This window comes from Limulus polyphemus, unplaced genomic scaffold (assembly GCF_000517525.1).
Source record: "Limulus polyphemus unplaced genomic scaffold, Limulus_polyphemus-2.1.2 Scaffold3239, whole genome shotgun sequence".
Taxonomy (NCBI): Eukaryota; Metazoa; Arthropoda; class Merostomata; order Xiphosura; family Limulidae; genus Limulus; species Limulus polyphemus.
This window is the reverse complement of record NW_013668849.1, coordinates 123,056-123,376: the sequence shown is the minus strand read 5'-3', so window position 1 is coordinate 123,376 and position 321 is coordinate 123,056.

Sequence of the window (321 nt, the reverse complement as noted above, 5' to 3'; positions counted from 1 at the left end):
TTAGTTTTACCAAAGATTTTCACACCACATTTCTCAAGTGCGTAGAAAATTTAAACTTAAATAAAAATAGATAAATCAGAACTTTGTAGTTGTGTTAGTGAAGTAAAAATGTGAAGAGTAATTAATGTAGTTGTGTTAGTGAAGTAATAATATGAAGAGTAATTAATGTAGTTGTGTTAGTGAAGTAATACTATGAAGAGTAATTAATGTAGTTGTGTTAGTGAAGTAAAACTATGAAGAGTAATTAATGTAGTTGTGTTAGTGAAGTAAAACTATGAAGAGTAATTAATGTAGTTGTGTTGGTGAAGTAAAAATATGAAG